Here is an 11,535-nt window from a genome sequence, read left to right as displayed (position 1 = left end):
CCCGGACCACCCCTCCCTCCGATCCTGTGGCGGGCCCACCCCCGCACCTCTCAGCGGGGCAGAGTCAGTCCCCGGACCTCCTGCGCGGCAGCCGGCTCCGAAAACCACCCCCAGGTCATCCCCCGCGCGCTGGCGGCGGCTACGGCGGCGGCGGCTGCGATCCGAACGGGCCCCTCCATGCACAGAGCAGGGCAGCAGGAGGGCGCGGCGCCTCGCACGCCGGGGCGGGGACGCAGGGGCGGGCGGGCTGGCTAGCGCGGGGTCCCCGCTCTCTTCGCACCGAGCCGCGCGAGCCGGGCACCCGGGACTCAGGGGAGGGGAGCTGGGGGGGGGGGGGGGGGGCGGAGCCACCGGGGCGCGTCCCCGCGGCCGCGCTCCTCTCCGCTCAGGCGCGCGGGCGCGTAACCGGCGGGCTCGGGGCCAGCGAGCAGCACGCGAGGAGCGGGAGGAGTGAACCGGGCCGCAGAGGCCGCAGCGCCCCGCCGGCCCGCGCCCTGCCGGAGGGTGCGCGCGCAGCCTGCCAGATCAGCGGCGGGGGGATGGGCCGTACCAATCTGCGGTGAGGGGGGGGGCGCTCCGTCCAGGAGCTTCTCCTCGTCCCCTTCCTGCTTGCTCTACGGGAAAGCGTCCCCAGGAAAGTTGAGTACGGTCTCTGCTTTGGTTTAGGACAGTGAGGCTGAGCGGCCTCAGCAACTCACGGAGACTCCAAGATGCCTGCACTCACTTTCCCCTCACCTTGCTTCCCCGGGAGAGGCGGCATTTCTGGCCCGTCCACAAATGGTCTCCACGCTCCCCTGTTTGCCCGCCCAGGTCCCGCCCCTCGCTCCTTTACCTAAGTTGTGTGTGGAGGCAATGAGTCCAACCCTTCTTTTGGCTCCTACCTGGGCTCTGCCTTCGGATTCCAGCTTCCCGCCGCTTAAGGCTACTGAGCCTTTTCAGCACTTTCTGTGCGTCCTTTCTTAAGCAGCTGCATCCCGCCGTGCATTCATATACACGCATGCAGGTAGCAAAACTCAAGAGACTAGGAGAGGCTCAGTGTCACCTGGTGAAACTAACCTGGTCTTTGGTCCCAGAGTCTTCCCACCTCGTCCTTTGGACCTGCCTCGAGTTATTTGATCTCACTGAACTTAAGTTGTTAAACATGAAAAGGGGAAAAATAAATTCTATTTAAAGGTTGTTGTGAAGCCTAAGTATGATACTTGGTGAAAAGCACCTGACATTCACTGGGCATTTGAGAGCTGTGACTTCTATTACTAGCAGTTCTTTTCTTTTCTTTCTTTCTTTTTTTTTTTTTTTAACCACTGTCATTACTTGTTAATAGTTTAACTACAAAGGAGTCTAGTGAAAGTTCAAAAACATTCAGTACTGGGATGACTGGCTGGCTCAGTTGGTAGAGTGAGTGACTCTTGATCTCCAGGTTGTGGGTTTGAGCGCATGTTGCGTGGGTGTAGAGATTACTTAAAATCTTTAGGGGTGCGTAGGTGGCTCAGTCTGTCAAGCGTCCAGCTTCGGCTCAGGTCAGGATGTCATGATGGCGGTTAATGGGTTCAAGCCCTGCGCCTGGCTCTGTGCTGACAGCCCAGAGCCTGAAACCTGCTTCTGATTCTGTGTCTCCTTCTCTCTCTGCCCCTCCCCTACTCACACTCTGTCACTCATGCTCTCTCTCAAAAATAAACATAAAAATAAATAAATAAAACAAAATCTCTGAACACACACACACACACACACACACACACACACAACATTCAATAGTGAATTTCAGGAGAAATATGCCAGTCTCCCTTACCTTCTTATTTGAATTTCACAAAGAAATGCTTTGAAAGTGATAGGGTTCAAACAGTTTAACTTTCTGCTTTTGCTATGTCCAGGATCTTTGTGAAAGCATTAGATCCTATGAAAGTCAGGATAGGAGGCAAAAAAGAAGCTGTGACTCTAGTTTGTGTTCCATTGTCCCAAGGTTTAGGTCAAATCACAAATCGGTATGTTATTAACTTAAGGTATAGTAAATGATTTTTCATTCAGCATATAAATCTTATAAACACTGAGAGAGTTCTGTCTGAATAGAATGGAAGTCTTGCAGGTTTCTTGTGACACTCGTTAAGAATCCTAGCCATCCCCCACCACTGCAGTTATACTAGAGACGCTTACAGGTTCCTCTCTGGGAGCCCATATGACTCTGGGAACCCCCAATCTCACAGTGACATTTGAATATCACTGTACCTATTATTCCTCATAATCAGGCTGAGAAATAATCATGATGATGTTTATTGATAATGATTACTTTTTCTGCCTTGTTCATAAAGTGGAGAAATCATTTCAGATATAAAATAGTATTTCATAGGGGCATCTGGATGGCTCAGTTGGTTGACCTTCCAACTCTTGATTTCAACTCAGATCATGATCCCGGGGTCATGGGATTGAGCCCCACGTCAGCTCTGTACTGAGCATGGACCCTGCTTGAGATTCTCTCTCTCTCTCTGTCTGTCTCTCTCTCTCTCTCTCTCTCTGTCTGTCTCTCTCTCTCTTTCTCTCTCAAAAAAAAAAAAAAGAAAGAAAGAAAGAAAGAAAGAAAAATGAAAAAAGGATTTCACCAATGAATCATTTATTTGTTCAGCATTTGCTTTAAAAATGCTTAAAACAAAAACAAACAAACAAACAAAAAAACCAGGGGCACCTGGGTGGTTCAGTAAGTTAAGCATCCAGCTTGGGCTCAAGTCATGATCTTGCAGCTCATGGGTATGAGCCCTGGGTTGGGCTCTGCACTGACAGCTCAGAGCCTGCTGAGGATTCCCTGTCTCCCATTCTCAGTCTCTCTCTCTCTCTCTGTCTCTCTCACTCAAAATAAATTTTTAAAAAACTTAAAAATACTAAAAACAAAACAAAACAAATCAAGGGGCACCAGCGTAGCTCAGTCGGTTGACCATCCAACTCTTTTTTTAAACATTTTATTTATTTATTTATTGTGAGAGAGAGCAAGGGAGAGGGACAGAGAGAATGGGGGAGGGGCAGAGGAGGTGGGGAGAGAGAATCCCAAGCAGGCTCTGAGTGTCAGGCGGAGCCCGATGCTGGGCTCTAACCCACACTTGAACCACACGCGTAACCAGCTGAGCCACCCAAGCACCCAGAGCATCTGACTCTTGATTTCATTTCAAGTCATGATCTGATCAAGGGATGGAGCCCTACATCGGGCTAAAGATTTCTCCCTCTCTCTCCCTCTGCCCCTCTCCCACACTCTCTGTCTCTCTCTGTCTCTCTCTCAAATAAATAAAGAAAGAAAGAAAGAAAGAAAGAGAAAAAATTTAAAAAAATACTTAGTAAGCACCTACTCTATGCTGCTGCTAGGCAAAGAGGTACATGGAGAATTATGACCTAGTCCCCAAAGAGCTCACAATCTAATTGTGATCCAGGTGCATAAATGGGTAAGTACACGGACATGTCTTCAGTATAATGAACAAGGAGCTGTGGAAGCACAGGGCAGTGGTGCTAACAGTGCCTGGAGTTTGGGGGAAGGGGAGGGTGGCTTGTCAAGAAAGGCTTCCTAAAAGAAGTGACTCATGAACTAAGTCTTAAAGGATAGTAGGAGTTGGCCAGGTAAAGGTCAAGGAGTGGAAGGGCAGTTTGGCAGAAGGGACATTATGAATAAAGGCATAGAGGTGAGAAACAAGGCAGCCCACTGGATCTTCAAGCTCTTCTCCTTTTTTTTTTTTTTTTTGAGAGTGTGTGAGCGGGCGAGGAGCAGAGAGAGAGGGGGACAGAGGATCCAAAGTGGACTCTGCTGACAGCAGAGAGCCTGATGCAGGGCTCAAACTCATGAACCAGGAGATAACGACCTGAGCCAAAGTTGGACACCTAACCAATTGAGCCACCCAGGCGCCCCATAAGCTCTTCTTTGTGGTTGAAGTGTAAGGGGCTAGGTGAGGATTGGTAAATGAAGGCACTGCAGAATGAACCCAAAGTCAAATCACAAATCATACCAAGAAGCTGGTACTTTATCCTATAGGCAATGGAGAATCAATGCAGGGTTTTACATGGGAGTGTAATATGGTCAGATTTGTCTTTAGAAACATCACCTAGCATCAGTGATGAGGATGGACTGAGGGAGCCAAGTCTGAGATCAAAAAATTTGGAAGCTTCAGAAGCTGTCTAGACAGTCCAGTTGGAGCAAGAGACTGAACTGCTCCAGTTGCATCAAGGACAGTAGTAAAGCAAGAGCAGAGAAGAGAGGAGAGAGTCCAGAAACAAGAGGAAAATTTGGCAGGACTTGGAAACTGACTTCATGTGGAAAGTGAAGAAGACAGGGGACTCAAGGATGACAACAGTCTTCTAGCTTGAGTGGATGATAGTCATGCTCCCTACCCCCATAGTACCTGGGAGAAAATAATGCCCAGCAGGAGATATAGGTTTTAGGGAAACAATGATGTGTTCAATTTGAGCCTTTTGAATTTGAGGTCCCTGTGGAACCTCCAAGTACAGGTGTCCACAGATTGATAAGTCCAAGCTGGACATATAGATTTGAAAGTCATCAGTAGAGAGTATATTTATGTCACAAAAATATTCCCTCAGAAAGAATATGGAACCCTATAAAGTTGTAGCCAAGGGTCAATTTCTAAAACTCTGATAACTAAAGCCCTTGATTATCTTGATGAATTTGGACGGAAAGATTGTTGACTGACTTCAAGTGTGACACATGAAAAAGATGCTTGAGTAAGGTGGTAAGGGTTTGGAATAACCATTAGGAAAAATGAGAGTTGAAAACTAAAAGTTGAAAATCAATCACCGGAGTAATGAGTGATGCTGAGAGCCTGGCTAAGGTTGGGGATCATGAATTTGTAGGGGAGGCATCTGCATGATTGTTTGATTTCCTCTATCAAAATTTAACCATTCAGATGTAAGGGGAGAAGCATAACACTGATCCAACTTTGCAGCTTCACTGGGGGATGTGCAAGAAGGAGAAAAATACACGGTAGTCGTAAGAAAGTAATTTAAATCATCAATCACAGGATCCAAGGTGTCAGCTGGAAAAGAATGATAGATTGGAATAAAAGGTCAGACAAAAGAAAAGGAGATTTCCGTGAGGTTGTTACAAGATTGAGGAGTAAAAAAGACAAGAGGTCTTTCGTTATGATTACTCACCATTTCCGAAGCGCAACAATGACGGTAATGATTATAGATCTAGCACGCTACGGGATGCTGGTGGAGGAAATGGTGCAGAGACCTCAGGTCATTATAATTTATGGGATCAGAGCTGGAGACATGGGCAGACATTGAAGAGCCCGAGAGAAATGTTCAAAGAAATACCATGAGCCCAGTGCCCGAGTCCACAATGACTGGGTGGGAAGGTTGATAGATGCTTAAGTGCCATGGATGTACATTCAATGAATTTTAGGCCTGAATTGGGTGCTTTTATAATACAAAATAGATACTAAAGCTGGTTCTCCAAGAATAACATGATAGACTAAGTAGAGCCAAGCAGACCTATATCAAATTCTGACTCTACCTCATTTGACTTGGTCAAGTTATTTAAACTCTTGGGAGTCTTGTTTTTGCTGGTCATTTGTGAAATAGGGATGATACTAACACCCGACTGAGGGTTGATAATACGGCTTCTTTCCATAGGAAGATTAATTGAGCTAATGCCTGTGAAATACTAGATGGCAAAAGCAAACACTGAATAAAATTTAGCTATTATAATAATAATAGTTAGTGCTTATCTAGCACTTGTTATGCCAAGTATTATTTTAAGCGTTAGTCCTGTGTTACAAATGAGAGAACTTGAGGCCGAGCAACGTGATGTGTCCTGACCAGGATCACACACCTAGTTAGTGTAGACCTTGTGTTTAGACCCAGGTAGTCCGGTTCTAGATAGAGGCTGGACTCTTAATTACCGCACATTAGTGTATCCCCACAATAAGAATATTTATTGTTATTGCTATCACTTCAAATGATTACGTCAATTAAAAAACGTCTATTGAGCACCTTTTAGGTGTAAGGCACTAGATTAGAGAGGTATAAAAAAGGGGCGCCTGGGTGGCTCAGTTAAGCATCCGACTTTGGCTCGGGTCACGATCTCACAGTTCCTGAGTTAGGTTCCTGAGTTCAAGCTCCCCGGCGGGCTCTCCGTTGCCAGAGCAGAGCCCCCTTCAGAGCCTCTGTGGCCCTCTCTCTCTGCCCCTCCCTGACTCGAGCTCAGGTGTGCGCGCTCTCTCTTTCTCTCTCTCTCTGTCTCTCAAAAACAAACATTTTTTTAAAGAGGTATAAGAGGGGCGCTTGGGTGGCTTAATCTGTTTAGTTAGGCGTCCGATTTCAGCTGAGGTCATGATCTCACGGTTCATGGGTTTGAGCCCCGCATCAGGCTCTGTGCTGACAGCTCAGAGCCTGGAGCCTGCTTCAGATTCTGTCTCCCTCTCTCTCCCTCTCTCTGCCCCTCCCATGCTCACGCTCTGTCTCTCTCTCTTTCTCAAAAATAAACATTTAAAAATTAAACAAAAAGGTATAAGAAAATGCCTAGATTTAAACACATCTATGGACCTCCTCAGGATCCCTTGGCTTCTTCACCTGTCTCTAGGACACTCAGCTACCACGGCAACGTATTTGGTGCTCCTCCCACTGTTCCTGGGCCCTGCACAGCTTAGGACCTCACCGCCCAGCATGTGCTGAGACGGCCAGGTGACCTAACCCAAGAATGCAGGATGTGTTTCCCCCATGAATGTGAGAAGGACATGGAAGAAGAGCTCAACAGATTTCCTTCTCCTTCCCTCCACCCGGTGGCATGAGTTTTCGGTAAATCTTATCTGGAGATGTCCCTGGTGACGGAACAGGAGCACCTGTTGTGTGACCTCGGGGCCAAGCAGGAGCACCTGTTGTGTGACCAGCTGTGACCTTGCATTTGTTTCCCGACTTTTCCTACCACATTTCCATTTTCCCTCACTCTCACCTGGAATTGACTTAATTGCCCCAATTTCTGTTTACCAGAGAGACTCTAAACATAAGGACTTATGTTCATAAAACTTTAGAAGGATCAGACCTACCTCTACATAAAATGTAAGTAACAATACAGATAAGTATGTGATAAATACTGAGTGAGTAGGATGCAGCAGGGCACAAGTTTGAGTCCTCACCTGAATCTGAGCTACATGATCTTGTATTTTCTATGCCTCAGTTTCCTCATATGTAAAATGGGGAGAATTATCACTGTCCCCAGTGTATGCACTTTCATACACTGATGGTGAGAGTAAAAAATGGTACAACCTCCAGGGAAGAACATTTGATGACATTTATCAAAATTTATTGTGATTTTGCCCTTGGATCCAGTGGTTCCAGTCTTAAAACTTATCCTACAGATGCTCTTGCACTCACGTAAAATGCTGCATGTAAGGCCCATTCGTCACAACATTATCTATGACACATTGAAAATAACCAGAGTGTCCATTACGAGGAACTATATCCACACAATGGAATAGTATGCCGCTGAGAAAAGAAAAAAAAGACACTCTAGATAGCTGCTACGGAAGATACTCCCGATTCTACCGTTTGTGACAACACGGATGGACCTTCATGCTGAGTGAAATCAACCAGACCCAGAAAAACAAATGCTGTATGATCTCACTTGTATGTGGAATCTAGGTTACAGAACTCATAGAAGCAGAGAACAGGTTGGGAGTTACTGGAGATGGGGTTGGGGGTAGGGGGAATTGGGTGAAGGTGGTCAAAAGCACAACCTTGTAGTTATTAGATAGAGAGGTCCTGGGGACGTAACACACAGAGTGGCCACTATGGGGAACAATCCTGGCTTGTGTATTTGAAAATTTCCAAGATAGTAGATGTTAAGGGTTCTCATCATAAGAAGAAAAATTATAGTTATGTGAAGTGATAGATTTTAACTTATTGTGGGGATCTTTTCACAATATACCCATTTATCAAATTGTTATGTTTTGCACCTTCTACTCGTACAATGTTATATGGCAATTCTATCATAGTAAAACTGGGGAGGATAAAAGTACTCTAGGACACATCATGAAATGGAAGAGAGGGAGGGCGATGTAAATGCAGAATGGTGTATATAGTGGGGGCTCAGTTGGTTAAGCTTCCAACTTCAGCTCAGGTCATGATCTAACGGTCTGTGAGTTCGAGCCCCACATGGGGCTCTGTGCTGACAGCTCAGAGCCTGGAGCCTGCTTCAGATTCTGTGTCCCCCTCTCTCTCTGCACTTCCCCAATTCACACTCTGTCTCTCTCTCTCTCTCAAGAATGAATAAATGTTAAAAAAAAATTTTTAATTAGAAAAAAATGGTGTATATACTGTTATGTGCTATTATGTAGAGTTAGGAAGGAAAAACTAGGAATATATATTTGTATTTACTGATCTTTTGCATAAAGAACCACTGGAAGGATGCAAAGAATAACTTAAAAATGATTAGCTCTGGTGGAAGGTGGGTAAACAGTATTGACAGAAACAGAGATAAAATTGAGGCTTTTAAAAAAAAGGTTTTTTAATTTATTTTTGAGAGAAAGAGAGCAGAGGAGGGACAGAGAGAAAGAGAATCCCAAGCAGATTCTGCGCTGTCAGTGACGAGCCCAACAAGGGGCTCGAACTCAAGAAACTTGAGCATGGCCTGAGCTGAAATCAAGAGTTGGATGCTTAACCTACTGAGTCACCCAGGTGCCCCAAAGCTTTTTATAATATTTTGATTTTTGAACACATAAATAGGTTACTTATACAAAACAAAAATTTAATATGAAAATAGTATCTGTCTTTCAAGGCTTAAATGAGATAATGTGTTGAATTCCTAGCGTAGTAACTGAAGGACAGTAGGAGCTCAGTAAACAGTCACTACAAAAAAACCCCCACCAAAACCAAAAAAAACCAAAAAACAAAAACCAACATTCAGCTGAAATGGAGAAATAAAGGCTTCAAGAAGGAAAGAGAACTTAACCTCAGCTCAGAGGCTGGGGGATACTCAGAAAGAGGTAGAGAAATGGGGTCCATGCCCAACGAGGAAGTGCAGGGGACAATGGAACAAAGCTATCAAATCAAGGTTGCAGGTAGAAGACTCTAGATAGGGGATGGCCCGGGGGATTCCAGCAGAGGAGCAGTGAAGTTAGTGAAGAAGTTAGTGAGACAAATTGGGGCCACATAGGGGAGGATTTGAATTGTAGATAAGACCTTTATTCTTGGGTAATAATAACTAACTGTATTGTATCTTACGTTAGGAACTCAAATCTTACTGTCTGGATCCAATACCAGCTCACGTTAATGTTACAAGCCTCTAAAATATCCTTGGGCTGGGGGTGCCTGGGTAGCTCAGTCAGTTAAGTGTCTGACTCTTGATTTCAGCTCAGGGCATGATCTCACAGTTCATGAGTTTGAGCCCCACATCGGGCTCCCCAGTGGACAGTGCAGAGCCTGCTTGGGATTCTCCGTCTCCCTCTCTTTCTGCCCCTCCCCTGCTCACTCTCTATTTCTCTCTATCAAAATAAAGAAATAAACACTTAAAAATAGAAAAAATATCCCTGAACTAGAAACAATCTAAAAGACATTGCAAATGTGAAAAAGTGCCCCTTTTGGCAACAGCAAGATTGGTCAAAGTGGATCATCATCAAGCTGGCTCAGTCTGTTGAAGGTTTGCCAAGTAAAGAGTGATTTCACATGTTTTGCTTTGGGTCATGGCTTTGGATTTTATGTGATCTTATTTGCATAAGAAAAACATTAATCTATTTAAAATTGACAAAGAGAAGGGAAAATGACCATCTAAAAGTCAATTGGTTTAAGGCCTTTCTCTTTACTCTCTGCTAAGGGTTCCAAAGTTCAAAACAGCAACAAAATCCCCACAATAAGCTGGACCCAGAGGGTTAAATAATAACAGAAGTCGCTTGTTCTATTTGGATAATTTCCAAATTTATACAACAAAGTTCCCATTAAATATGCAGGAAGTTCTAATTATTTATGATGTAATTTAATATTGACATGCTATTAAATGACCTGACCCTCCCCCCAGACTTTCAGAGTTTTACATCTGAGGACTGCAAGGTAAACTCTCTTACCATGACCAGAGGTTGGTAATCAACAGTTTGGCCCTGCGAGGTATTGTTTTCTTCAAAAAGAAATTCCTACAGCTTGACTGTATTCTCACTGTCTTATACATTTCCTGAATTGTGTGCAAGAGGATTTCACGGAGAGGGAGAGTTCTATGGCCTTTTTTATGCTGAACAGGCTAAGCCCCGGAGACTCACCGCCTAAACCCATTACACACAGATCACCTAACTCTGTGACTGGGTTTGTGATGCTAGATTAACTTACCCACACACCAGGACAGAAGAAAATGACTTTACGCTATCTTCTTTGCGCTAGCAAAGAATGTGGAGATCATTTTACGGAAAATGGAAAGACAGGGAGGCGCTGAACAGATATGGATGCCACCTTCCATGCCATTGAGTTACATGCGGCAAAGGAGCGCCTGTCTGAGATGTGAAAGAGAATGACCAGCCGGGGATATTTGCAGAAGGTAGCAGCTAACGAATGAGTTATTTGAGGCTGGATGGCCTCATAGAAAAAGTTATTGAACTAAGGAGTGGGAAACCTGTTCAGTACAATTTCTTCCCAGATCCCTCATCCTCCTGTCCACTGTGTGAACGTGGGGCAAACATTTCATCTCTACGGTAGAATTTCCTTCCTTTCTCTCAAAGAGGAGAAAGGAACTACAGTGCATCAAGGTCTCTGAGAGCCTGGCATTGTCAGAGCAAATTCTGGCAACTTCAAAGCTCTAGCATGAGTTGGAACAAAAAGATTTTGACATAATGTCTTAGCTGCTGGTGGAAGGATTTGGTTTTGAGTCTCTTCCGGACATCAAACACCTAGGGCAGTCTAACTGGGCTAGTCTCCGGGGGTGCTGGAGGCCTTCTTATCAGTTGTGAATATTCCTTATGGCAGCAGCAGAAAATGTTAGGAAAATTAACTTGCACTTTGGACAAATTACTTAACATGCTTTGTGCATCCGTCTTCCCATCCAAATAGGTACGATTCACAATGAGAAACAGGAAAGGTACCATTTGCTAAGACTGTTGTGAGGGTTTAGTGACATAATGCATACAAAGAACTTGGCCCAGAAACAAGGACATAATCAAGAGTAAAGATGCACTGTTATTTTGTAGGAGTTTTTTATTTGTTTTTTATTTTAGAAAGCGAATGAGCAGGAGAGGTGCAGAGGGAGAGAGACAATCTTATTTTTAATGTTTATTTTTGAAAGAGAGACAGAGCATGAGTGTGGGAAGGACACAGAGAGAGAGGGAGACACAGAATGAAGCAGGCTCCAGGCTCTGAGTGGTCATCACAGAGCCTGACGTGGGGCTCGAACCCACAAACTGTGAGATCATGACCCGAGCCTAAGTCAGACGCTTAACCAACTGAGCCACCCAGGCACCCCAAAGAGGAGAGAGAATCTTAAGCAGGCTCGACAGCCATGGGACTCAATTCAGAACCCTGGGATCACGCCCCGAGATGAAATCAAGAGTCAAATGCTCAACCGACTGAGCCAGCCAG

The 11,535-nt window shown here is 45.0% G+C and overlaps 1 protein-coding gene across 5 annotated transcripts in view; it reads right to left on the bottom strand.

Moving 5' to 3' along the window:
- CDON (cell adhesion associated, oncogene regulated) overlaps nucleotides 1–902 on the bottom strand; it is a 100,492-nt gene extending 99,590 nt beyond the window's left edge. For 4 of the 5 annotated variants that reach the window (XR_008290581.1, XR_008290582.1, XM_027036868.2 and 1 more), the window contains exon 1: nucleotides 48–188. The gene's annotated coding sequence lies outside the window, so the exon portion shown is untranslated. Of the gene's footprint in view, nucleotides 1–47; nucleotides 189–881 lie in introns of those variants that run through there. The other variant, XM_053203908.1, reaches the window with a different exon arrangement.
- Between the last annotated feature and the right edge of the window lie 10,633 nt (nucleotides 903–11,535).

Source organism: Acinonyx jubatus, chromosome D1 (assembly GCF_027475565.1).
Source record: "Acinonyx jubatus isolate Ajub_Pintada_27869175 chromosome D1, VMU_Ajub_asm_v1.0, whole genome shotgun sequence".
Lineage (NCBI taxonomy): Eukaryota > Metazoa > Chordata > Mammalia > Carnivora > Felidae > Acinonyx > Acinonyx jubatus.
This window is presented reverse-complemented; position numbering and strand designations above follow the sequence as displayed.